The 26,692-nt window shown below is 39.3% G+C and overlaps 1 protein-coding gene across 1 annotated transcript in view; it reads left to right on the forward strand.

The window, feature by feature from the left end:
• The window catches only part of CCDC171 (coiled-coil domain containing 171), a 186,611-nt gene extending 166,069 nt beyond the window's left edge, over nucleotides 1-20,542 (forward strand). Inside the window, exons 25-31 of the transcript XR_006170278.1 lie at nucleotides 2,491-2,586; nucleotides 5,199-5,517; nucleotides 6,058-6,242; nucleotides 6,984-7,201; nucleotides 9,134-9,188; nucleotides 16,454-16,559; nucleotides 20,484-20,542. The gene's annotated coding sequence lies outside the window, so the exon portion shown is untranslated. The remainder of the gene's footprint in view (nucleotides 1-2,490; nucleotides 2,587-5,198; nucleotides 5,518-6,057; nucleotides 6,243-6,983; nucleotides 7,202-9,133; nucleotides 9,189-16,453; nucleotides 16,560-20,483) is intronic.
• The last annotated feature ends 6,150 nt before the right edge of the window (nucleotides 20,543-26,692 follow it).

Consider the following 26,692-nt stretch of genomic DNA (forward strand, 5'->3'; position numbering starts at 1 on the left):
TGATACCAAACTGAGTGGTACAGCAGAGACAACTGGAAGAAGAGATGTCGTCCAGATGGACATGGGTAGCTTGAGAAGTGCACCCACATGAATCCAGCGATGTTCAGCAGGGCCAAGAATGCCCCATCCTTGGAGGTATTCATGGCCACATTTTTAATAAACCATGGATCCTGGGCAGCCTGTCTGGCAATCCATCTAAATTATAAGGGGTGTGGAGCTAGAAGTTATCTCAGGTCCCTTGCAGCTCAGTTCATTCTGTGATTCTGATATTCTCTGATTATTCTGAAGTGCTGACTCTCCTATGCAGAATGTTATTGCTCTGGTACTGATGAAGCTGAAACAGACTGACACCACTGAGAACTGCTATCTGTTTTTTGCATTCCTATCACATATTCAGACAGCACTGCTATGTCATCTACAATCTTTTTCACTTGCTTTGCTTCATTCCTATCTGGTGCCCTTATTAGAGTTTTCAATTGATTTCTGCTACTGCGTCACGCAGTCAATTGTAACACTATGCAGTGCAAGGTTTAAGGGGGAAAAAAAAAGCTGCTGCGGCTGCTACATGGTTTGCCTGTAAGTTGTTCAGGATTCCCTGCTGTTTGTTTTCATATAAGGATCAACACAGTTCACAGCAAAGTTGCTGTGATAGGATTACTATGGAGATTTCTTTCTGTTTCTCTTGCCCAACCTTCCTCAAAGAATGAGAAAGTTTATTATTACACTGTTTTTAGTAATTATCACTGCTCTGCATTATGTCAAGTATATCAGACAGGAGAGGTCTCTCTTCAATTATGTATTTCCAGTAGCACCATCTAACAAATTAACAACCTCATCACATAAGACAATTGAGTAGTTCAGCACATTTCTTTATTGTAGCAAGTTGTATTGTCTCTTGCTTTTCACCTGAAGAGTCTACTATTTCAGTGGAGGAAGTGAAATATTAAAATTCGTAATTTACAGTAATAAGATGAGGATCAGAGAGCGTTGTAACTGCCCTTAGAATGCCTCTTCCAACCTGAAAACTATATTAATTGCAAAACTTATTTCTGTTCATGAGAACAGCCCCTTTTCCTTAGTGGTGCCATGAACAGAAAGCCAAATTCCTGGCATAAATTAGTTAGAATTTGTAAAACATCTTAATTCTCCTCTTTTTAAAAGTAGTTTTATAAAGAAAGGTATTAGGATCACTGCTGATGTATTTGTAGTTGAGTTAGTTTGTTATGATGACTGTTAGGAGGCATGGGTGGGTTACACATGTGTAATCTGACTTCTGTGACAAACTGCTTGAAGATGATGACTGAATAAATATTTTTGAAAATGAGCAAAGTGCATTTACTTACCCTTTAAATTCACTTATAGAATTGGCACCAGTTCTCCTTTTTTGTTTATTTTCCTCATTCTGCCATATTGAGAAGTGGCCCATGCTGATGGTATCTGACAACACCTCCATCCCCCTCTGTTCTGAAAACACGCTACAGCTTGTCTCTTTTGAGTTGTTCAGATGTATTGTATTCAAATATCACTTTTGCTAAACCTATATACTGGCAGCACATAAGATTAATGCAGTGAATAATAAGGAGTACTTAGAATGAAATCACTAAAACTGAACAGGAGTATTAAAAAGAGGCAGAAACAGAAAAAAAAAAAAAAAAAAAAAAAAAAAAAAAACAGAGTTTACAATTGGTTTATCTCCTTACTGGACCCTTAGCACTAGATCCCATTGTCTGCGGGAAAAATAAGGAAAGAAGACCTGCAGGTTTTTCTCAATTGCACTACGTGTCCCTGCAGATATGCAGTACATTTATTGATTGTCTGTCTGAAAACTTGACTTGAAGGTATCCAGCTCTGTTTTTGCTTTTCAGTGCCGGACTTGTCAGTCCAGTATATTTTTGTTTCTAAGGGCTGGAAGATGCATTTTGCTATCTATTATTCCCGCACAGAAACCAACCACATCAGTGGGCAGACCTGATGGACATTCAAAGCATGTTGTTTTTCTGGCAGAATACCACAGCTAGCCATGTGGACTGTGGGCTGAAGAAGATATCCCTAAAGGAAACCAGATACTAACCTGCTACAAGCATTATCATTTGACACTGGAGTGAGGTGATGTTGGGGTAGAAAGTATTTTTCTACTAGGAAAATCAAAAAGAATGAGTTTCTAAAATTGTACTGGGACATCTTTTTGACTTGTGGCGGCTAGATTTCTATAGCATTGAACATAACACAACTATCTGTTTGCATACACAAGATGATGACAAGATGCCCCACAGTGCCTGGCAGGGTTTTGCTAATAAGGTTTTAAGCCCATTCCTCTTACAACAGAAAACACAGCAGAAATTTTCAACTGTACAACTCTTTTTCTCCGTTTCCCTTCTGGTCACATACATCCAAGCTTCTGTTGCTGTAAAACCTGTTGTGCTTTTCAGTTCTCATGTAAGAAGTGGCCTGTTTAACCAGACTGTTCTTGCTGTATACTTTTTTTCCCAGAAATGTTCTGATTTAGTATCTGTTCTTACACATGCAGAAGAAGGAGAACAACTGTGCTGTAAAAAAAGGACAATTACCAGTTGAAAGGAGAGGGAGGTGAGAAATTTTATTTTCACTATCAGAATAGAAAAAAAAAAAACTATAAAAATATGATATTATATTTTCTTCCTCAATTTCACTTCTTGAGTTTCTTCTTCTCCCTCAGCTGCAGCTAGTAACACAGAGTATTTCCAGACACATCAAATGCATCAGTAAGTGGAAGCCAAGGCATAAACCAAAATTTTGAGCTTTCTCTCATGAATGTGTCCATTTCTCTAGAGGTGCTCAAGAAACAACCCTCTGCAATAGATACTCTTTCCCATCCCAGGTGAGCTTGTTGCAACCTCTCCAAGAGGCATAGCCTCTCTCAGCCACTTCAGTAGCAGAGATGATGTTTTAGCGGTAGGGCTGCTTGGAACACCACTGGTCCTAGCCCTTTTTGAGAAGCAGACACACAGAATGTGTTCTTTGCCATTATTCTCCAAAGAGGAACTGTATAGCGACTGAGTATTGTAGAGCCGCATGTGAGCTATGACAATTTAATGTTTCTGCTGCAGTAAATTTTAAGCAGGCTGACACGGTCTCTATTAGCAACTCCACAGCATACAGCTGATAGTGCTGACACCAAGGTTTTCACTGTGGTTCAGGAATTCAAGGCTTTCTTTTGTCAGAATGTTACAAAACCCAAGATAAGTTAATTAGTAAAACAAAAGCAGTGAAAAACTTTAAATTGCAAATACAGCGTGTCAGAGATTGTTCTAAAAATGTTTCAAATAAAAGCCCCCGCATATCAAATCCTGTGAGCCATGCAGGGCTGGGAGGTAGATTGGCATGACGGACATGTGAACCTACCCTCTGTGTGCCAGATATGTGAAAACACAGGTGTCAGCCCGTGATGGCAGGCTGGGAGCGTTCCCCCGGGGCATTCCGGTGCCTCCCATGGGGGCGAGTGCCAGGGCAGGCCGAGGCTGCTTGGTCTGGTGAAAGAGGCCTCACGCAGAGCTCTGCCTGAGGTGCCTGCACAGCCCCGCGTGGTGGGTCCTCCAGCCCCGTGCAAGCAGATGTCCATGGGATGATTCATGAGACTGTAATTACGCACAATAAGTGCAAATGTTTAATTAATCAGGTCTCGTGTCCTTGTTATCCCCTCGCTGGGTTTCACTAATAATGACCCAGAGGAAAATTCTGCTCCTTGTCTGCGAATTATATTTTATTTACAAGGGCTTCATTTCTTAGGCGATTTTTCTCTCTCGTTCCTGGGTAGGACTGCCAACAAGAAAATAAAATTCTGATGGCCTTTAAAAGTAAAACTTGTGACTGGCCTGAAATTCAAAGCCAGGGCGATCTTTGTGTTACCTCACACAATTTCTTTAGCAGAATAAATTAGAATAACTTAGCACTTAATACCTCTCTTACCTCACATTCACAGAATGCACAAATATTTGGCTGCATTTCTCTCGTCAAAGCTAGAAAGGAAATAAAAGAGGTCTTGGAGGAAGACTGTTGTAGAAGAGGAAGGAAATTAAGCCCTTCAAGCTGGTTTGTAATCCAAAGAAGGGTTAAGTGATGGAAGGATGGCTGGGTGCTCAGGCCCTGTCTCAGTGATGCCTCTACCACCTCACAGCTGGTCTTTGGAAAGAAAGTGTTAAAAAGGATATTGTTTGCATTAAGGGGCTGAATTTTCCACTGGGTAATCATCAGTGAAACCCAGTGAAGGGCAAATGAGGATGGTAGGCCTGATTAATTAAACATGTACTACTGTGCTAAGAGCAAGATTTATGCTATTGGTTTTATCAGCGTCATTGATATTAATACTGTGGGTAGAAATTTTGGGCTATTGTTTACTGTTTTCATTTTTCACTGCAAAACTGCTGTTAAAAGCATGAATGAGGGATTGTGGAGTACTGCTGCAATGTTGTGATTTCTCTCCTGGCTGTTCCTTTTGCTGCACAGAAGGCTACTTGCAGTGCTGTTCTTTTCAGTAGTGTTCTTTTATACTACTTTCATTAAAATCTCCAATTCTGTAGGCTGAAAAAGACAAATGCCATTACAGAATAAAACTGGGGGGGTTAACAACTCTAAGCAAAAGAAGGCTTTTATGGAGGTGCTAAATATTTTCATCACTTCCAGATGGATGTGCAGCATGTTCAAGATACATGCATTTCATAATAGGTTAGTACATAATAGGTGGATGAGGGGTGTCTATTACACGTAAGCTTGCTTGCTTCGTGGAGAACATGAGTGGCAGCCAACCGGTTCAGTATCAGCTCAGCTTTTATTTTCCTGATAATGCATTCATATATTTACTTTTCCCATTAGACTACCATGGAACATTTTGTTGGAATGATTCCTCTTCCTCTGGGATGTGTTTTTTCCTTTCTTTACAAGAAAGTAGTCATGTGTAGCCCAATAAAGTCTGTAGACTTAGCAATAACTGTGCTTGGTTTCAGTACTGAAGCTTGCCAGGTTTTGTGGGGGGCCTGCCTGGATTTTTGTTTTAGTTAATTTAGCTGTAACAGCAATTTTTCCAATGATCATGTGACTCTTGTCTGATTTGTTTTACTCTTGCTTCTCTTTGTACAATCACAGAATAGTCACAATTTTATACAGACAGTATAGTTATGCAGAATGCAAAGTTTACAACTCTACTATGATGATTTCATACACAGAAATGCAGGCATGGTGTGACAGCAGAGGCCTTGCAGATGGGAACAGTATGGAGCACAGAGCTGTACAGACCTGGGATAATATGATGAAGGAAGTAGGTTGGCATTGGAGACCACAGGACTTTAAATAACATGACAATGTCACCTAAAAGAACGCTGACTGGAAACTTGAGCACAACCAGCTATAGTAGTAATAAGCAACAGCTATCCAACAAGTGTAAAATACACCGTATAGAGCAAATTACTTCATAACTGTTTCACGCCAGTAAAGAAGCTGGGAGCAAACTGTAGTGGTGTGTTACACAGATGCTGCTGTGGAAAGGTGAGTATAAAACCAGAGAAAGGGGAAGATAGTTTGAAGTTTCCTATAATGATTCTAAAGTGTATTTTTAAGATTTACCTTGTATTAATCAGTTCATTTGGAAGATGAGTGTCAGTACTGTTCTAGCTGTTCTACTCAGAACTATTTGTTGTTGCTTAGTTACTCTGTAGGATTTTAGTTAAACTAACTAGAAATTCTTGATTTCCCACATAAAATGTATTGCTCCTTTTTGCCGTAACAAATTTTTGAGTGTAACATCAAATTACTCATAGCAGATAAGAAATCTCTGCTCATTTGTTTTGTTAGGAATTCCTATCTCATGAGGGACAGTGCAGGATGATTTAGGTATTACAGCAAAAAAAGCACCTGCCTTGAAATGGTAAATCAGATAGGGGTTTTCTATTGCAACACCTTTTTTGATCTGGTATCAGGTGCAGGCCCCTGTAGACTTCTGGTTCCATATTCCATTCCCCATTTTTGAGCAAAGACTTGGTGCTGTTGGTGGCTGGCTGACATGTGGTCATTCAATATTCCCTTTAGGGTAATGTCTTTATTTGTTCAGTGAAATATGTATTCTCTTATGAACAACCACAATGAGAGGAAATGCATTTGGGAGGAGGACTAGCCTGAAGCCTATATTGGCAACATTGCTAGCAAACCAGAACATCATCATGCCTTATGGTCAGGAATTGAAGCAGAGGAAATGAAGTGCATCAAAGTGCCTGGTGAGTTGAAATCCTTCTTAACCTCACCAGTGCACCACTGTTCGTATACTTGTAACATGCAAGATGGATTTCATCTCTCTCAAACCTTGCTCTGTCTGGCTCTGTCTGCTAGGTCATAAGTGCAGAATTCTCATTGTCAAAGAGACTACTAGTTAGTATTAAATTAGTTGACATTTTCTGTGTGAAAAAGGATTTTTGATTAGCATGGTATGTAAGTGTGCACTTAAAAAGTTACAAACTCAATCTACAATGTCAATTACAACATAAACTTACATTCTTCCCACAAGAAACCACATTACAGATCTATTGTCAGCTTTGAATGTCAGTGTGAAGCAGTAATTTAACTTAATTGTATCTTGTTTTTCCTCTTAAGTATCTTTCATGTAATTGCATGACTCCAATTAATTCCTCTTACAAAGATTTTTGCCGTCAAAGGAGATGTTTCAAAAGAGCTGTGTATGTGCATATCAAACATGTAACACTTAAATCTAATGCATGTGTTCCTTTGCTACCAAAAATTACAAACCAGACTGAAGGAGACCTCATTGATTCTCTTTACCAGGTTTATATTGACTTCTGATCAAGCACTCAGAGTGGTTACAATCAATTTTTCAGGTTTTTTTTTGTTTGAAGTTCATTGTGTAGTCTCTCTTACAGTTCATAATCCAGAAGTACAAGAATTTCCTTATGCAAATGAATAACATGTGCATACTCCTTGACATCTGTTTGCCAATTTTCCAGGTCATATGTACATAGAAGCATTATCTAGACTGTTAACCCCTCTCCAGAAAAGTTTGTGTTTGAGATTCAAGAAAGACAAGGAACTTCTATAGAGTCCAGCTGAGAGCCACAAAGATGATTAGGGGCCTGGAGCTCCTACCTTATGAGGAAAGGTTGAGAGACCTGAGTTTCTTCAGTCTGGAGAAGACTTCAGCAGAATCCCCCAAAGTTCTCAACAGGTGGGTGCCTTGTTGGGACTTCAGGTTACACAAGTGTGCCAATGTCCTGCTTTTGGAATTTCTAAAAGTTGTTTTTCTAACTTGGTATGTGCTATATCTAGCCTCTGTGAGCTTTGTGCTTCACCTCAGAGAAGGAAAAATTGGTCGTAGACTTCATAAATAGTCATTTTTCAAAGTGTGAATTGTCTTAACATAGTTATACTTGTTAAGTGTAAATATGATACAGTCAGAGCCAATAATACATGAAGAAAAATATGTTAACGGGTTGTTCTCATAAAGCTGAAAATAATTCCAAGAGAAATCGTCTAGGAAAAGGAAATTTAACAAAAAAAAAATCAGTGATAATTGGAATTTGTTATAAAACATTTGACTAGCTGCCCAACAAACTTCCAGTTAAAGAGCCATTTTGTTTTAGATTTTTAAAATTATCACTTTATTTCTTAAACATTGGACAGAGAGGTGCAAACAAACATTTTCTTTTTCAAAGACATAAAAATTAGAAGAAATACAGAAAACAGCAGCAGTGAATAGGAGTTAAAATACAGGAAAAGCAGACGTATGATAAGAGAAGGAAAAAAATTACAAAGGGAATTTCATAGATAAAGCCATTGGAGAAAGAAAATGAGTCAACAATGACCCATCAGGAGTTAGTACTTGGTTAGGATTTATAGTGAAGAAGTCATGACTGTCTAATAGTTACTTTTGTTACAAATCTGATAGAAATCCAAAATTCTGCCATATAATGCTAAATCCTTTTCAGTTCCAGTGGAAATGAAAGATGATGTTGAGAAACGTTTTTGAAAGTCAGACAGTTTGATCACCTACTTCAGAGAACTTTTACCAGAAAATTTTGAACAAAGTGTATGAGACATTATCTGAGGCACTCACATTGACGTCCTTCCCTAACACATCTCATACCCATGTCAAGAGACTGAAGTAAAACAAATACTAGGCCAGAATACAAAGGGGTTACTAAACTGCTGTTTTGAATATCAGTCCCACGTGAAGTAATGGAAAATCAGCATAGGCCCTAAATAGAAGGGTGGTAGTCTTGTTAATGGCAGTCACCATCGGTTAGGTGCATGTGGGGAAATAACTGGCGTATATGTGACATGTAAAAATATTGTTCGGTAAAAAGGACACATTGATGCTATAAGCTTGGAAATCTCTGGAAATAATACAATTTCTTTTGTGTTAACATACTATTTGGTTGGAAGTCTGACATTAAATCAACATTGCACTCAGATAACAGATAAGGGGCAGGTCTCAGAAAGGTAATCTTAATTGCACCTTTTTCTCAGGCCGAAGGTGTTTGACCTGGCTTCATGCTGTTTAACATTTCTCCAAGCAATGATCATTACTGTTGCTGAAAAATGGCTAGTCATTCTGCAGGAATGGAGGAACAAGTAGCAGAGTTTGTTATTTGTTACAGTCAGGATGCATGGAAACAGTATGCATTTCTATAACTTACTGAGTTAAAGTTGTTGTCGTGGTTAAGGGACTTTATCTTGAAAAACAAAAAAAAAAGTGAATTGCTGTTGTCATGAGCAAAGAGAGGTGTGCTATCTATGCCCACCACTCACAGGCGTGACACTCAGCTTGTAGCACTGCCCATCACTGTGTTTTGGTCTAAGAGAATGGAGAGGGGTCAGGGCAAGGTCTCAGGGTGATGCCCGTCTCTGAAGGTGAGCTGCAATCTGGAATGGTGTGCAGGTTATTCTGAAGGATTCTCTATTAGCCAAATACCTAGCAGGATTCACAGACAGGGAATGGAAGTTAGACTCTGCCTGAGATGAAAACAGTTCTTAAAAGTGATAGTCACCGAAGCAACAGGGTCCATGATTTCAACACAGTAAGAATAACCACAGTCAGTAATCATAATAAGTATATACATTTTTTCTGTAATTATTATTAGTTCTTCTGTAATTATAGGGAATGCATTCGTCAGAAGCAGATTTCTTAGGGGAAGTCATTGTCTTCTGTTATGGTAAGTCCATTCTGACATTAAACACTAATGATCTATTCACAGAGGCTGAAGTCAATACTTAGACATATCAATAATAGGCCTGACTTTTCAAAATTACTCATTTGGTTTTGTTAGCCTCAACTTCTGTTTGTTATATTATTTCACATTGGTTACTTGTATTTAAAAAAGAGGAGGAATCAGTTGTTTTTGTTTACTGAACAAATATTATTCGTCATCATAAAGATACAGAATTCTTTAACATAGGATTGCAAAGTATGTCTTTCTTAAAGCATATGTATGCAGAAGGGAAACTTAAAATCATATTTTGAATGCAATTCTAATGTTCTCTCAGATGAAAATAGAAGTGTTACGCTGGTTTCTGTCAACTGAAGATTTGGCCTGCTAAGGCTGTGTCCCTTCCCAGTGACTTTTTATTAACCAACTATTTACTCATTTTTCCTACAAATCCTATATTTTCTAAGCAAAGAGATTCACTCTGCTTTCATTTCAGGCGTCTTTTCCTATGGGAAATTTTATTCTAAACAAAACAAAACAAAACAAAAAAGGCAAAATATCTGAAAAATAAACAATTTCCTGGTATAAAACCTATCAATGTATTATGGAGGTATTTTTCTATACAATGTACAGTTATTGCTTTTTAATCTGTCAATCTTTAAATCAAGGTTCATTTCTAAACAATTTCTATGTAAATGACTGCTGAAGAAAATACAGAAGAATAAAAACCATATTAAAATATGGAATATGAGTATGTAGAAATATAAAGAAACAAATGTTAAAGCAAGATATGGGAGAAACTCTCTGCAAGTGATACAAACTTTGATGGTAGATACAATTACTCCTAGAGTCCAACTTATAACTTTTTGAAAAACAAGTTCAGAAACATTGATTCTTTCAGCCATTTAGCCTATTGTTATGTACTGGAAGTCTCCATGACAGACAGCATTCTTTCTGTTAGCTGAAAATAGGTAAAAATTTAGCCAGGCTGAGAAATGACTACAGTTTCAGTGGCACAGTACTTTATTGCATTAGAACAGATACAACAAATCTATTGCCAAAAAGCTGTGGAAAAGTCCTTTTCCATATATGGAGTATATGCTCAGGCTTTAAGAATAAAAGATCAGCATACCCTGATTCTTCCATTTCATTTGTACAACCTTTGATGTGATGGGTGATGCTTCACAGACAGTGATCTGGAACATCTGCAGCTAAGAAAAAGCAGGACTTTCCTTTCTGATGTGAATTATCTGCATTGAAACTAACATGATTTAGAAAGATTTTGATGATATTTATGGTCAGATAAGAACATGAGTAGCCATGATGTCAGTTTAAAGCATTAATGTTAAGGACCACAGAGTTTTTCTTTTAGCCAGTCAAGGTGGCCATATTGATCTCAATCTCATAAGATCTTTTGTTCTGCAAAAGAATCCAAATGGAAATAAAAATTCAGAAAGTCAGATTTTAAAGGGGCTACAGCAATTCTGTGTTTCAGAACATCAAGATTTGCCTTGATGTTGAAACTTCTCATGGTGGGCTTCAGGTCCTGGGGTAATTCTGAATCGTTTGAATGCAGCTGTTGTCTGCCAGTGCTGGACTCAGAAAGAAAATACGGATTGTGTAACTGGGGGAACTTCTCATCTGACACACAACAATTTTTAACTGAACAAGGGTAGGATCAAATTAGATATCAGGAAAAAATTCTTCCCTGTGAGGGCAATGATACGCTGCAATATGTTGCCCAGAGAGGCTGTGGATGCTGCATCCCGGAAAGTGTTCAACTCCAGGCTGGATGGGACCCTGAGCATTCTGATGGATGCCTTCCCAGTGAAAAGTATTGCTATCCATAGCAGGAGTTTGGAACTAGATGATCTTTAAGATTTCTTCCAACTTGGACCATTCTATGACTATTTTATGGTTAACCATCACGAACATAAAACAGGATATAAAATATATATAAAATATATATTTATATACACAAACAAGCAAAGAAGCCTCCATGAAAGATAACTTCCTTGCTAGACTCTTACCAAGAAAACCAGTAAAAATTGCTTCATCACGTAACTATGCTAAGGACGTAGAATGTAAAACTGCAGAACAAAATGACCTTAGTGGCATTTGGAAGCTTAGAAACTATGCTGATTAAAGACTTTCTACAGTACTGAAGATAGGATGTAATTTAGGGAAGAAATAGTGAACCAGAGCTTCTTTGCCATAGCCCTGTGTTGAACTGGAAAACATGTTAACTGAGGTTTTTCATAAATATTGCAAGTAGGCAAAGTAAAAGTATTTTCAGCACCTTTGTTTGGTAGTGGTTGCAAATAAGGTGTTTAAGACTGTGAGTGAGACATGGAGCTTCTTGTGGTGGTATGTTTCACAAGAAAATTCCAGCAGAGTCAAATTTCCTGCTTCAGAGAGAGTGTAGAATATTCTACACAGAGAAGGAACGGGCTCTACGTACATGAGATGCATCTATAAACAAAACCACACTCCTCATTTTTAATAAGATTGCCTGATGTTTTCTAGAGAATTTAGGAATGGTTGTAGCTAAAAACAAACAAGCATACACAAATGCAAAATACAGTGCAAAACAAACAACAACACCTCCTCATAAAATGAATCCAGAAAAGAAGTAAATACGTATAAACAAGTAAAATCAGTAACAACAGAAAAAAATACAGAGAAAATTTCAAATTAAAAAATGAGAAATAATGAGCCAATGATCTTTTCTAAGAACTTTGGTTTTCTACATACAAGATCTAACTATTATGTTGTCCCAAAAGCATTTTAAACAAGGAATAAATAAATAAATACCATATGGAAATTGCATTGGCCATCATGCCAGAACTAACCTTTGAATGAAGCTATGGTTCTAAATATGGGAAAGAGAGGGAGAAGAAAAGACTTTTTGTTTTCTTCATGAGAGGAGGAAATTTCATTGCTCCAGGCAGTCTTAGGAAGACTTCAGTGTTCCAGGTCACCTTGCCAGGTGATGTTGCAGGGTTCCTGCTCTTTGTTATACTCGATTGTGAACTGGGACTCGACAGCAGGAAAATATTTCTCTGAAATGGATTCAGCTAGTTAACACTGCAGCCACCAACCCACCCACATGGAAAAAGACCCAAAGTGTCAGCACTTATTAGTATTTTTTTGGAAACCACACATTTCACAGGAACGGTGACAAAAAATGTAGCTTTAGCAATGGCCTCGTCAATGAAAGTTGGTGTCTTTGTTTTTGTTTTTATTTTCCCATGGCTGTTTTATTCATTAATTTTCTTCCCTGGTCTGAAAAGAGAAGAATATTCAAGTGTTTTCTTTTCCAAAATAGAAGGGGAGATAGCATCTTTCCCATAGTTTCATGTACACATGCCATCTCCATGTGACAAAAAATATCTTCACACTCACCTTGGGCAGATTGTTTTGAAGTTGGGATCTTGGGGGAAAAAGTCCCTCTGGCTGGAAGCAAAGATTCCTCCAAAGCTTCGCAACCACCAGAGGAACCTGAACATCCGTAAGTCTATGCATCCTGATAAGATGCCTCCTGCAGTCCTTAGGAAATTGGCTGATGTAGACACCAATTCACTTTCAATGATATTTTAAAAGTCATGGCAATCAGGTGAAGTTTCTGGTGCCTGGTAAAGAAGGCAGTATAACACCTGTTTTTAAGATGGATTAGAAGGGATAACCCAGAGAACTACTGACCTGTCAGCTTTATCTCTGTGTCAGGGAAGATCACGGAACTGATCCTTCTGGAAACAGTGGTAAGGCACACATGGGAGACAGAGAGGTGAAGAAAGACAGTCAGCATGGCTTCATCAAGAACAAATCCTGCCTGACAAACTCAGTTGTTGCATTGCCTACAACACTCAGTGGCTTTCTATGATGATGTAACTGCATCACTGTGAAAGGGAAGAGCCACTGATGTCATCTATCTGGACTTCACTAATGCCTTTGACATGGCACCCCACAACATCATTCTCTTAAAATTAGAAGAACGTAGATTTAATGGATGGTCTCTTTGATGGACAAGGAAATGGTTGCAATGTCACAGTCAGAGAGTACTGGTCAGTGTCTGAATGGAGATCAGTGACAAGCAGTATCTCTCAGGGATCTGTATTAGGACCTGTGCTCTTCAACATCTTCGTCAATGATATATCCAGTGGGATTGAGTGCATCCTCAGCAAATTTGCAGACGACACCAAGATGTGTAATGTAGTTGACACACATGAATGATGGGATGCCATACAGAGAGATCTGGAAAGGCTCAAGCAGTGGCTTCAGAAGAATCTCATGAAGTTTAACAAAGCACATCCAAGGTCCAGCCTGGACCGTGGCAACTTCCATCATTAATACAAGCTGAGAGATGAAAGGATTGAGCACAGCCCTGCTGAAAAATACTTGAGGATGGCAAGCTGGACATGAGCCAGCAAGGTACTCTCAGAACCCAGAAAGTCAACCATTTCCTGGGCTATATCAAAAGAAGTGTGGTCAGCAGGTCAAGGGGAATGATTCTTTAATTTTCTTCCCTGGTCTGAAAAGAGGAGAATATTCTACTCTGTGCTGATGAGACAGCACCTCGAGTACTGTTTCCAGATGTGAACAGGACAGGAGAAACAAGGATCTGTTGGAGTGCATCCGAAGGAGGGCCACAAAAACAATCTAAGGGATGGAACACCTCCCCTGAGAGGGCAGATAAGAGAGCTGGGGCTCTTCAGATTGAAGAAGAGGGGATCTCTGGGTGAACCTGATAGAAGCCTTTCAGTATCTAAAGGGAAGATATAAAAGCAGGAGAGACTCCATAGCAGAGCCTGTTGTGATAGGACAAGAGGAAATGGCTTCAAACTAAAAGATGGGAGATTTAGACTGGATATGAGAAAAAAATTTTCTTGGAAAGGCACTGAAATGGTTTACCTGGAGAGGTAGTAGGTACCTCATCCCTGGAGATACTCAAGGTCAGTCTGGACCAGGCTTTGAGCAACCTGATCTAACTGTACATATCCCTGTTCATTTCAAAGGAGCTGGACTACATGACCTTAAAGGGTCCTTTCCAAATCAAAAGATCACATGATTTTATGACAAGAGAACTAGGTAATTAAATATAATCCACAGCTCCCGACTGGCATATGCTATCAGAAACGTTATGATGGAAAGCTGAATGAATCTTTTCTCTTGCTACAGTAGAATTTTTGACAGACACGCTTACTGCCACAGTTGAACCCTCTGACACTGACCATTGCAACCACAAGAATTTTCAGTGACACAGATATTTGTATTTTAATATTAGTTGGCTTTATGAGACTGTAGCAGCACATGTAAGTTTACCCAGTTGTTGATCACATTATGGATGTAATGTGAAACCTAACTCCACACGTAATGCAATAAATGTAACATGAAACTCTTGCCCAAATTTGTGATCAGGGATGGGAGAGAAGCTGTAGTTCCCCTTTCTTGGCTGGAGTGAGCATTTGCAGCAATAATAAAAACAGCAAATCTCACCTCCAATTGTAATTACTATGGTAGGCAGATACAGTCACTGAAGTGTATAGGTTAAATGCATGGACACATAAGCACATATGCAGGATATTTATTCTGTATTCTCCTGCAGAGCATGAATTTGAGAGAGAAAACTCTCCTGTTGTGACTGATAATTTTCTGAGGGCTGAAACAGCTGAGTAAAAACTTCAGAGGGGAGTGGATAAGAGCGAGTGGGACTGTAAGAGGGAACTGAGGAGTGAGTGTCTGGGGATCTTCAGACAAGCTAATGATTTCAAGGGATATAACTTCACAGCATGTATTAGAATTAAACCAAGAGAAGGGGTTGACTGATGGAGAGGGAAGCTTTTATGCTCATAAAATACAATGAACTCATTTAAAATGTCAGGGGATATGTGAAAGGACTGATTCCAAACCAAACAACATTTTGTCTCCTTGTTTGGCAGTTATTAACTTCAGTATTACTGACTTTTGTTAACTCTTAGCAGGAGCATCCTCTTCCTCATTTGTGTTTATTATAATTGGTCCTGGAGGAAAAAGTTGCTGGGACCTATTCTCATATACTAATGGCCCATTGAATACTTAATATAACAATAAAAAATGAGTTTAGTCATAAATTTTCAGCAATTCTAATTTAAGTGAATATTTCAAAGGGTTTGAGAAGAATGTTCTCGTTAGTTTTTCCTCGATTGAATTGTGAACTTCCTGAATTTGGTAGATGCTTTAACATAGTTAATTTGAGTTAATCTAAAGTGTGATATTGTATATAGCTTGGGTTGGATGTTTGATAAATCTGTGTGTTGGTCAGCTTTACAGAAAATGACCTGTAGGTCCTGACAGACAACAAACTGAACACAGGATTCGTATGTGTCCTTTCTGGAAAGAAGGTGAATGGTACTTTGAGCTATGTTTTGTGCGTCTTCCTCTCTGCTCAGCACTGATGAGGCCATCCCTGGAGTGCACTGACCTTTTTCTGGGCTCTTAGTACAAGAGACAGACGCAGCTACTGGAGAGTGTCCAGTGAAAGGCCACAGAGACAGAGAACGGACTGGAAGAAGCATCACTCATATGACGAAATGCTGACAGAGCTGGGACTCTTCAGTCTGGAGGACTCAGGATCTCAGGGGGATCTCATCAGTGTTTGTAACTAACTGAAAGGAGGGTGCAAAGAGGACAGACTCAGGCTCTTGCCAGTGCTGCTGAGAGCCAGGACAGGAGGAATGGGCATTAACTAGGGCACAGCAGGTTCCATCTGAACATCAGGAAACACTTCTACACTTTGCAGGTGACCATGCACTGGCCCAGGTTGCCCAGAGATTGTGGAGACTTCCTTTCCAGAGAGCTCCAAAAGCTGTTTGGATATTGTTATGGGCAACCGGTTCTGCTTGTCTCTGTTTGAGGATTTGGACCAAATGAACTAAGAGATTCCAGTCAACCTCAGCAGTTCTGTGATTCTTCTACATATGTACACTCCAGATTTTTATCTCTTGTACCACTAGAGAAATTAGTCCAACTGCCTCCAAACTTGATCACAAGGTGTTCCTGTTGCATTCTATGTGGTTTCATTTCTAGCTAGCTTATGGAGTTAAGAAATGTTTATTAGAGGTAAACAAGTGGTGTAAGTTGTGTAGAAACAAGTGATAGGAAGGTAGTGTCAGGAAGTGGTATGTAATGCATGGTTTCTAATAATTGTTAGCAACCTATTGACAAACTTGATTTTAAAACACTTGATTATTTATTGCAACACCTATTAATCATTTATTTTATTTATTATTTAGTGACCTTCCAGTCACGGGATTTATTTGAGATAAAATGTGCCTCAAATGAGAATAAAGAAGGTGAAGTAAAGACAGATCATTGGAATCTGACATACATATGAATACAGTGAGTTTTAACAATTATGTTTTGTACCTTATGCTTTTTATGTTGTATCTGCTTGATAAGTTTTAACTCATGCAGATATTTATTATGTGTACCTTTCAGACCTTTTCATTAAACTAAGATTGTCCCCAGAAATCATTCAAAGACCTGATTTTAGAAAGCAAGTAAGGAATTATCTCTAGGAACAAAAATGCAAGTGAAAATCTCTTTTTGATCCTTTCCTTTTAGATGTTAAGTGGAATATCTCTGGAGTGTTAAAAAAAATGTAGCAGACATCTGATAAGTATTCTAAGAGGTGTTAATAAGCATATAGTGAGTACAAGCTGAAACTGGGTCTGAGTTAATGTGAAGCTGCTGCACAGTCCTTTTTTTAAAATTTCATAAAAATATTTGTTAAGAAGGACATCTAGTGGGTCATCCATTTCAGCAGCCATATCATGGCTTTTTATGTTTAATTCCTATTAGGTAGAAGAGTGGAAAGACAAAAGGTATAGTATGGGTGTAGTGTGGAGGCTGAACTGCTGCCTAACATGCTTCCTTTCCCTTCTGCAGCCATGTTGTTTTAGGCAGAATATTTTGTTTGCAAACATGTTTTCCAGCTCAAGGCTTTTCTTTGTTGGCTGTGTTCTGGGTGACATGTTACTCGTGAGACAGAGATCCTGACCTCAGAAATGTATCTGGAGTCTTTCACCTTCCTTTATGTTTGGTTGTAGTCTAAACATTGTGAGCTCGTGCCCTAACTTAAGGGAGAATATGGCCTGTAGGGCCAGAGACACGAATAATTTGATGAAAAAGGTGTCAAGCAGAGATGACTTCCTGAAAAGATTGAGCATGGCACTCCAGCAAAACACCACTATTTCCACTGTCCTATTAGGATTGTAGTTTGTCTGCTTCGGTGTTAACAGCAGTTCACATGGAACTTCCTGTCAGCTGCCACATCCCATCTCATTCACTTCTGCATTGTGTCACTGCTCTCATGGAGTGAACAGGCAACTAGGAGAATTTCCTTGCTGCTACCTGATACACCATTACTCACCTCTTATCATTTTAGCAAAGCAGTTATGTTGCTGTCAGAGGTAATGGAGACTGTGCCACTACGAAAATTGTCTGTAATTTATTTATCAATTGTTTCTGTGTACCACAAAAGAGACCATCTACTTTATGGCTGGGTCTTAGGTATCTGAGAGCCCTTGAAGTTCATGGTTTTCCGGTATTCTAAGTTGTGCTTATGGCTTTTCCTGTATATGACACACAACACCACCCCTGTGGTCTTGAAGGCTGATTTCTTCTTTGCTTTCTTTAGTCACAAATCATTCTGAGGCATCCCTTAAGTGCATTTGTATTGTTAAGTGCACCGGCCTGATTTGGTGTTAATTCAATTTGAGTGCCCTTAATATCTTGCGGGGGTGAGGCAATGCATGCGAGCTGTACCTTGTAAAAACAGGTTCCAGGTCTGCCTGAGAGAAAAGCACCTTTCCCACAGCAATTTACCAAAGTTGCTGATAAAATTTTCATAAGGAAACCTTTTTAGTCTGACCCTATTGTGTTATTCTACCATTAAGAGTCAGGGAACTGAGACTGTCTTCTGGTGACAGTTTATCACAATCTCCATTATTTTAGAGTATAGTCAGCCTACTGATGGGTCACAGCCTACCTCTGCTCCTCTTTCGGTATGGAAACGGCTTTCAGAGCTGGAGCCTGGAGGCCCAAGCATGCCAGTTTCAGCGCGTGTGCGTCAGTATAACTGAAGTGAACTCTAGATAAACTAATCACCTCTAACCTCCAAATGGTGGGAGATGGGACATTTTAGTACATTTGGGGCATAGCAAAGATAGGGAAAAGCAGAAATAAACTGCAGTAATAGTTAGCCCAGTGAACACATGGAAGAAATGGCATGTCACGTCCTGATATAGAAAAGCTATTTGACTAATAATCAAAGTTGAAAAGCCAACTTTAAAATAACTTAATTGAGCAAATACTATCCTCATACATGTAAGGATGAAGTCTACTCTCATTTCAGTCATTGTAAATCTTCAATGTTGACTATAAACATTTATCTTATTAAGGTGAACCAGTATGTAGTGCCAAGAAAAGCGCTTTCCTAATTCCCAGACTGTCTCTCCCTCCATCATCACCTGTAGACTTTGGAGAGAAAGGAGCTGCATCAAGGGAGACAGACTGAAGGCATTTCAATCCTGTGTCTTGATTTGTAAATACATTTTTTCAACTACATTATAGTCAGATTAGCCTGGATGCCTTTTAAAGACTGGGATGTTTTCTGAATTGCTGTTTTGCATTTTGGTGAAAAACCAAGAACAAAAGACTTAACATGAGTCAGCAATGTGTGCTTGCAGCCCAGAATTCCAGCTGTATCTGGGTTACATCAAGAGAAGCATGACCATCGGGTCAAGGAAAATGATTCTGCCCATTTACTCTGCTCTTGTGAGACCCCACCTGGAACACTGCATCCAGTTCTGGAGCCACCAGCACAAGGACATCAAGCTATTGGAAATGGTCCAGGAAAGGCCACAGAGATGATTAGAGAGCTCGAGCACCTCTACTGTGAGGTAGAGTACATCTAATATTACATCTGGAGTACTGCATCCAGGTCTGGACGTGCAACCCAGGAAAGATGTGGAGTTTATGAAGCAGGTTCAGGGGAGGGCTACAAGGATAGTCAGAGGGCTGGAGTACCTCTCCTATGAGGAAAGGCTGAGAGAGCTAGGCTCATTCAACCTGGAAAAGAGATGGTTGTGGAGAGACCTCATTGCAGTCCTCCAATATTTATAAGCAGACTGTAAACAGGAGAGAAATCAACTTTTTACAATGGGTAGATAGAGATAAGACAGGGTGGAATGGTTTTAAACTAAAGGAGGAGATATTTAGATTTGATGTCAGAGGAAATTTTTCAGTGAGAGAGTAGTGAGGTGCTGGAACTTGTTGCCCAGAGATGTGGATGCCTCGTGTCTGGAGGTGTTCAAAGCCAGGTTGGATGGGGCCCTGGACAACCTGATATAGTGCTTGACGTAGTGGATGGCAACCCTGCTTATGGCAGGGGGTGGAATCTGATGATGCTTGAGGTCCCTTCCACCCCAATCCACTCTATGAATCTATGATTCTATAAAAAAAAAAAGAAATAAAAAGAGAGAAAAAGAGAAAAGAAGGAAGATAGAAAGAAAGAAAAGTAGGAAATGGCCTCTGAATTTGGCAGAGGCTGAAGTAGGTGTTTGGGAGCTTAGCTACTGTGGCAGTGCTGCTCAGCATAAGTACCTATACATTGAGGATGAACAGTTTGATAACAAGGAGCATCTCCAGTAACCTAGCACTCAGTGGTAAATTTGTTGCACTCCACATTGCATTTGGGACTCTTGCCCTCACTACCAGCATGACTTGCTGTCTGTTGCTGGTGGGCGAAAACCTTGATCCTGTGTCCCACGGAAGTCAATAGGAGCACTGCCTTTGACATCAATGAGTGCTGGATCAAACCCCAGGTGAAAAACAATAGCTCTGCTTCTAGTCAGGCCAAATTGATGAATAAATTAGTGCATGGAGTCAGGACATGTATGGGGTGAGTGTCTCTTGCAGAGGAATTTTACAGTCCAAGTATGTGTGACCAAGGCAATTTGATTAATTATTGGATAAAGCTTGAGGCGAGCACACAGTTACAGATACCAGCCAGAGAACTGTGTTACAGAGGAATTTAAGATACCTTTGACTATAAGCCTCTTGATCTTCAGGGTATTCAAGGAAGACAAGGCAATTCTTTCTGTGTGTTTTCAACAGAAGAGAAAAAGGAGGCAGCAAATACTTATAGCTTTTTCTTTCTCTGACACTCATTTTTATGCTCTAAAATTGTACTCCCAATTATCTTTGAAGAAGCTTATAACTTTTCAGAAAAAGACCTAAATACATTCCATGTTTTCACAGAATCACAGAATTATAGGGGTTGGAAGGGACCTCTCCCCACCAAATCTTGAAGTTTGAACTGCAGTGATCTGTGAGGAGTTTGAAAACTGCCTTGCTGCTCCTAAACAAGGGAGAAGCTGCAAAATGTAAGATCACCATAGGATCTGGATGTCTGTAGCTGGTGTTTCTGTGTCTCCATGCACCACTGAGGTCACCAGCAAGAACTGTACCACAAAACTCTGGAAATTCTGGATTACTGAGAAAAATGCTTGCTATTTTGTCCTTCTTTGGGTCTGTTTTGTCCCTCTGAGCTACCTAGTCTCTTTTGTTTTTCTTCTAAATTCTGCTAAGTGCCTCATCATATATTTTTGAGAATACTATCCCGTACAGATTTCTATTCAAATAACTGGGATTTTTTTTAATTTTTATTTTTATTTTTATTTTTTTTTTATTTTTTTTTTTTTTTCAGTGAAGCAGAGATGGACTGCGCTGTTAAGAATTTCAGAAAGAAGGGCTCACCAAGACATCCTAGGAGCTCCTGCCAGCTGTGTCTCTTTAAACTCCAGGGAGCTGAAGTGGTGAGAAAGCGTTATGAAAGAGTTATCAGGACTGGGTAAGGTGTTACAGCACAATGGGGCCAGCTGGTGCAGCAGGTAACCCTTTGAGATGCAAAGGTCAATCCCACCACAGCATCTGCAGAATTTGCACTATAAGCGAGGCCCCTTCCAGTGGATTGATTACTGTGGAAGAGTTGCTCTCCTGCTCTCACACAATTTTTTGGACTTGGAAGGGAACAGCTTTTGAAATACTTGCAATACTCCTTTTTTTTTCTTTTTTTTTTTTTTTTTTTTTTTTTCTTCAGGGAGCTGAGGGGTGAAGGTTATTTGCAGTGAGTTTCGGAAGAGGAGTCCTGTTGACAGGATTTGTGCTACCCTTCACACAACAGAAGGGGAAGAGTACGTGAGAGATGGGAGTAAATGTCTCTGCGTACGGTGCTTTGAGAGAGAGAACTCCAGCTCAGCCAGGAAAATAGTCTTTGGCTTACTAATCCACTGAGAAATGGAAATACTCTTCTCTCTCCTTTCCTTTTCATTAGTTCATGTACATCAGCTCTCATCATGTTTACCTGCGAAGTGGTTTCAGTATGACTGCTATCTTTGTAGCTTTTTCTATAAACACTTCAAGCCTTGCTGTATAGCTCAGATGGAAGCTAAATAAGCATTCAAATGAAACAAAACTCCTCAGGAGATCTTGCTGCCAGGACATAAGTTGTGCAGTCAGGAAAAAATAGCCAAAGTATGAAGCTACGGGCCATGCCTTCTGCTAACAGAGACACTGGTGTTTCCCTTGACTGTTTTGAAATGAGGCCTGAGCCAAGCATTCTCCACATGGCTTCAAGTGGGAATGCATCTTATTGCTCAAGATGCAAAAAAAAAAAATTGAGTGATTTACTCACTTCTGAACTTATACTGCACATCTACCATTAATCATACACAATCCACAACAATGTCACTCTCTTTGTTCACTGCAGTGAAAGTACCAATGTATCATATATTCAAATTACATTGTGTGCTTGAGGGAGCTCACAATCCCCTGCAAACTTCTGTGGTAGCATGGTTTGCAAGCTCCACATGCTACCTGTGAACTATTTATTGTGTGTGTGACTGCAAGCCTAAATCCCTGCCTGGGATTATCTGAAAACTCTGGAACTTGCCAGCAAGAAAATTTACAGCTGAACAATTATATTGTTGAAACTCTGACAAATCCACCCCAGTTTATGACTTTGAAAATAGGACTAGGTGTGAGCAACTGAATAGATTATATACTGTAGCACGGCCTCCTGGGTGTTGCAATATAGAATCTGTTTACTTTGACTGACAATTTTCATTTTCTTTTCTTCCAGACATTATTGCTGCAAATGATCTCTCTGCTCAATACAGACTTGTTCCTCAAAAAATGGTTTAGGTATTTGGATAAACATCGTCTGAACAAGTTTTTTCTTATTATGATTTTTGGGAAGTAATCCAGCAATAATACAGTTGACAGGCAACATGATGAGTAAAAGCAAGTAGCCGTGCATTATATTAGTACATCAGACTACATTGACTTCCAGAACTTCTTTTCAACATAAAAAAACTAAAGGTTTAAAAACTCGGAGTCTGAGCACAAAGGAGAGCCTTTTCCCCTCTCACTATGCTGTAAGCAGAAGTTTAAACCTCTCCAAATAAACAAGTGACTTCTAGCCAAGAGTGAAATAAATCTCACTCAAGCACAGAACGATGTTCTTTCTACTTAGAGCACTTATGAAGTACAAGATTTGTTGTTAAAACCAACAGTAATACGTACAGACAGAACAAGAGCAAGGATACGGACTGATCGAATCATTTTCCTTATATATTGGTACCAGAAACTGGAAATTCATTACAGTTTTCTACTTCCTTCAGAAATACCAGAAATACCAGAAATATATAATATTATATATAATACCAGAATACCAGAAATGCAAGAACAGGTGGAAATGACTGTTGGTTATCATGTGGTAAACTGATATGTTAGCCTAAAGAGTCATATTTTTCATAGTTACAGAGGAGAAAAAGTAGAAACGCAAAGTTTCTTTTCCAGAGCATTCTCTGAATGACAAATAAAACATTCTTTTTCACACTCAGGCAAAAACAAGTAGCATGTTGTATATAAAGAAGACTGAGAGTTGGGAGTTTTATTATGTGTGCTTGAGTTGTGAAATGCAGAAATATGCAACTGTTACCTTTAATTTTGTGAACATGAGGAGGCAGATACAAGTTTTATGTATCTTAGTTCTGCCATCTGTATTTCTGAATACTGGAAATAGGTGGTCTCTCTGTTTTTCTGTAGTTTCTTTTAGCTACTGCTAATATTTATTCCTGAAAGAGAAAGTTGCTTACGTTTTTGATATACCTATTTTGTACTTTACTGTGCTTGCCCTGCTCTTGGAGTGGGCACTGTACTTTCTGAGAATATTAAGATGAAAATTCCATCTTGTTTAAGCTGAGGAGGGATAATTTCTCTGCAGTACTACTGAAGCGACTTCAAAGCTTATATTCGGAGGGCCAGTGAAGTCTCATAATAAACTGCAGATTCTCTAGTGCCTTTGTGTCTACCAGTAGTGGACTTCACTGTGCAGCAGAAGGAGTGACAGGAGTCCTGAGTGCGGGGGATGGGTACACTCTGAACACTGCAAAACCTGCTGAGATTGTTTCTGAGGAAACTTAGAAAACAACCCAGAGAAGGCTAAGGTTCACATCCTTGCTGTGCTTTTGCTCTGATAAAAAAAAAAATATGGGGGCAATGAAGACTGATTTACTCTTCACTCCTTGTCTTCCCACTGTAGTTGCCCATGTGCAGGCTCTCTCCTGCTAAGTGTCAGCTGTGTGCTCTGGTCTAAGAGGATGTAGCCACTAGGCTGAAGGAAACACTCTGTGCCAGTACCTCCTACTCTATTGCTGGTTTCCACTTCCAGGGAGGTTTCCATTCCTGTTACATTATGGCTCTGTGATCTCCCATTAGAAAGAAATCCCCAGAAATTAAATTAAGACAGAACTGGTACAATTACAGCACTTGCAAAAGCTCACATTTCTTTATCTCCCTGGATTGATGTTTATTTATGTTTCATGATGTAAATGGGACTAGATATTTAGGCAATAGTTTACATCTTGTAAATAAAAATGTATAGGCATGTGACGCTCACATCATATTTTCACCTTTGTTAGAGACCATAAAACACTGGAAGAAGAGAAGAAGGCATAGGTCACTCAATGATCTTTTCAGGCACTGTCTTCAACAACTCACTGCCATGTGAAAATTTTCAAGGCTGGTCATGCTTTTATAGTTGTCCCTGCTGGTGAACATTTTGTGCTAAATCTGGCTGACACTTTGCTGAGAACTGGACAGAAAAAAGGCATAAGCAGATCAGAAGTTGCTTCTTATTTTCAGCTTAAAGCTTGAGTAAACTGAAAAAAGTTTCCCCAGTAAGAATCTGTTTCATCTGAAATTATTCTATTGTCCCAACAAGTACTCTGCATTTCAAGCAACTCTGCAGGAACCACAAATAATTTACTTCATAATGGAAAGAAAGAAAAGGTTAGTGGGGAATTAAGTGAACTTGTCTCCACAAGAGAATTATCTTGTCCTTGACAGCCATTTTCTTTGCATCTTCCCTGAAATTTTCTGGATGGAACAAAGAGAGGGTGCTCAGGCAAAAACAGAGACTTGTGCACTCAGTTTTTCCTGACTTTTGTTCTCCCTAGATTCCTTACCATTCTTTCTTTTCCCAACTTCTAGCGCCATTAGGAAGGAAGATAAAATTAGAGACTGTATGTTTTATCCTGCTTGTATCTCCCACAAGTTGCTGAAGTTCAGGCTTCATGAGTGAGCAGAGTCAGAGAGAGCAAGTCATCACAGTCCAGTGGTTTTGAATTTGATGTATGTAATTTATGGCAACAGCTAGCAACAGATGTAGTGTAGTGATCTGCTGAGAGTCTTTATGAATAGTGTCTTGTTCTGGAGCAAGAGGTTCTGGAGAATCTACCTAAGAGCTAGACAGTATTTAAATCTTGCCATTCACATCTGAAAGTCCGTCCTCTCTTTGACATCCCATGTCAGCTCCTTAAATCAAAACTCATACACTCAGGAATGAAGTAAATAAATTATAAGCTTTGTTGATTGTGTCTGCTCCGTGAATGCTCTTTAGAATTGACTAAGCCGTCCAAAGCATTGTCCCAACATGGATCAGGCTCTTCATAAATCCCGACATGGCTGCTCAGAGGGAACAGAAATGTTTTCCTTGGTGGATCCAAGGTTCTGTCAGGGAAGGTTTTGATCTCCACAGCTTTACAACATCCATATGGTGAGGAATAAATTAGCTGGCTCCTTCAGTGGGATATGGGATCAGTTTTTTAGATTGGACAGAAGCCCACTATGATATAGTTTTTTTCTTCTTTCTAATGAATATCAGTGAATTCCACATGATGTTTGGAACCAGAAACTCCGTTTGTCTCTCGCTTAGTCTGTTCTCTCATCCATATGACTTTGTTGACTTCAGCTAAATTACTGGTATAGAAGTGTCTCAGACTTCTCTGCCAGCTAATGGAAGTAGTGATGGTGGTCACTGATTTGAGGTTATTTTGCTGGGGGAGGGACTGTTCTTTGCTTTTGCTTTAGAGCAAGGAGCTGTGGTAAATCATAGGCATGTTTCTTGGGATGGAGATAATAAATCACTCTTCCTAGGTGAAATCTTTTATTTATGCATTGGGATTCCATTTCATCGAAGAAAGGTATGTTCTTTTGGCTTCAGCTAGGCTGCACTTAAGCAAGTGATTCAAATCAAGCTGACACTTACTAGTGAGCATGTTGAACACTTTGCTCTCAGATGGTTCACTGTGCTGCCATGCCACCATCCTCTCCACAGATGTTTGTTCTCCTCTAGTTTCATCTGGAAGAAAAATCACTTCCTCCTCCCCATGTCAGTGGGAATTCAATTGCAAAGGATACCTTGATTTTAGGGACAGTGGGTCACTCTGACCTGCAAAAAATTGAAGGAGAGATGAAAATATCTTTTATTTATAAGTTGATGCCTATTTGCAAAAAATAACCTCAAGTCTAGAACAACAACAACAAAATATAGGAAATTCTTTACACATAGAAAGTTCTGAATGCTGTTCCTGTCTCTAGGAGTACTCTAAGTCAATCCCTAAGTCAATACCAGTCCTTTGCACTGCATGTCACCTGGCTAGATTGATGTACCCATATATTGCACTGAGAAAACATGGTTCAGAAACATGAACCTGCAAATAAGGAAGTTTTGCTGCCAGAAAAGAAGAAAGCAGTTTTAGAATTTCACATGGCTTCTTGGTTAAATTGTATTTATTTACATCTAGAATGAGGTGCACAATCTCAACTTACCAGATAAGTAAGTGGAGTGTTATATGACATGCCAGAGTAGAAAAAAAAGAGGCTGTAGACATGAGGAGTCATAGGAACTGGTAATCTTCAGAAGATACCTCGAGCCTCTGTTCAAACTGAGTGTTCCAGTGGTACAAAGCATCTCAGCATGCAGGCTACATGTCACAGTGGAAGGCTGATCGCTCCTAGGCATATCAACCTGCATGTCTCTAGATGACCCATAAGACACCAGGGATCTTTGGATGAATGCAGTATTGTGCAGTCATTCACACTTCTGTGGCAGAGACCCATTG

This window comes from Centrocercus urophasianus, unplaced genomic scaffold, assembly GCF_019232065.1.
Source record: "Centrocercus urophasianus isolate 14NV4802_14NV808 unplaced genomic scaffold, USGS_Curo_1.0 seq_27, whole genome shotgun sequence".
Lineage (NCBI taxonomy): Eukaryota > Metazoa > Chordata > Aves > Galliformes > Phasianidae > Centrocercus > Centrocercus urophasianus.